The sequence below is a fragment of the Bison bison genome, unplaced genomic scaffold (assembly GCF_000754665.1).
Source record: "Bison bison bison isolate TAMUID 2011002044 unplaced genomic scaffold, Bison_UMD1.0 scf7180017858417, whole genome shotgun sequence".
Taxonomy (NCBI): Eukaryota; Metazoa; Chordata; class Mammalia; order Artiodactyla; family Bovidae; genus Bison; species Bison bison.
In genome coordinates, this window is record NW_011488989.1 from 15,943 (window position 1) to 17,349 (window position 1,407).

The following is a 1,407-nucleotide window of genomic DNA, read 5'->3' on the forward strand; positions in this document are numbered from 1 at the left end:
AGAGGTTTGCAGGGTGGCCCAGGGCCCCCAGATGACAGCAGGCTGGAGGCCCAGCAGGCAGAGGCATCCCTGACCCCACCCCACCCCATCCGAGTGGGATCTAGCAGCCTGTACCTACGGGGCTCAGGCCAGCCTGGGGTGCATGCTGAACCCCAACAGGAAACAGGAAGGAGGGCCTGGACGGCGGGGAGGGCTTGAGGGGCTGTGAACGTGGGGCACCTTTCTCTTCCTGGGGTGCTAAGGGTTCTCAGACCTCCAGGTTTTGCACCCAAACAGTATGTAATGAGCCCCGTCTGGGCCTCCGCTGGTAAAAGGTGACAGTGGACGCCGGAACTGGACCTCAGAGGACCGCAGTGACGGACCTGGTGCGATGACGGGCCTGAGGCTGCAAACCCCAGTCCCACGGCCAATTCTCAACCACATGCAATCACGCGGACAGCACCGGGCCCGCACTAGGGCCGCACGCCCAGAAGCCCGCTTCCCCTTCACACCCGGGGGGGACGTGGAGGCCGGGCAGCGAGGAGCCTGGATGCAGGAGCCCCCAGCTGAGGGTCTGATGAGCTCGACAAGGAGGCGGGGGCCACCGCAGCTCCAGCTGGCAGTCATGGAGTTGGGGAATATGTCTGAGCCTGGGCAGGGGGTCCAGCAAGGCTGGCAGAGCGGTGGGCAGCATAGAAACGGCCACAGCTGCCCAGCGGAGGGCCTGCACCTGCACAGGCTGAATGGCCCGAGGGGGCCCCGCCCCCTCCCCGGATAATGCCAGTCTTGTTCCCAGGGCAGGCTCTCTGGGGGATAAACAGGAGACCATTCAGTCATGCCCCGTCCCTGCCAACTGGACCGGAAGCTGGGCCATCCCCAGGGGCTGTGGTTGATCCCGCCCAGGTGTCAGAGGCGCCAAGGCTCCAGGCCTGGAAGATTCGGCTGGAGACCCTCCACTCTCTGCCCTTTCTGGGGCCAGGTTCTCCTGCACCACGCCTGGCAGCTCCACCCTGCCCTCAAGGGGCGGTCCGCCCAGGTCTCTCCGCCGAGCTGCTAGACCGAGAAGGACCCAAGGAGGCAGCAAAGGCCCTTCACAGTCTGGGGACCCTCCCTTGGCACCAGTGAGAATTGCCTCTGCCTGAGTCACCAGATGAACCCAAGGGCCCGGGTGTCCCCAGGTGTGGGCAAGTACTGAGGTGGAGAGCCCTCAGACCAAAACGGCTCCCCGCTCGGGTTTAGCTCGGAGTGGGCTCCTGATGGGGTCTGCGGGGGCTCCAAGCAGCTCCTTGGCAGGGTCCCCGAGCACCCGAAGCGCGGAGGAACTTCTTTTCCCTGCAGGCAGCGGGGTGACGCCAGCGGGGAGCTCCGGGCGGGCCCAGGGGCCGCCCCGAACTCACCCGTGTCCTTGCTCGGGCTCCGCTCCAGCGC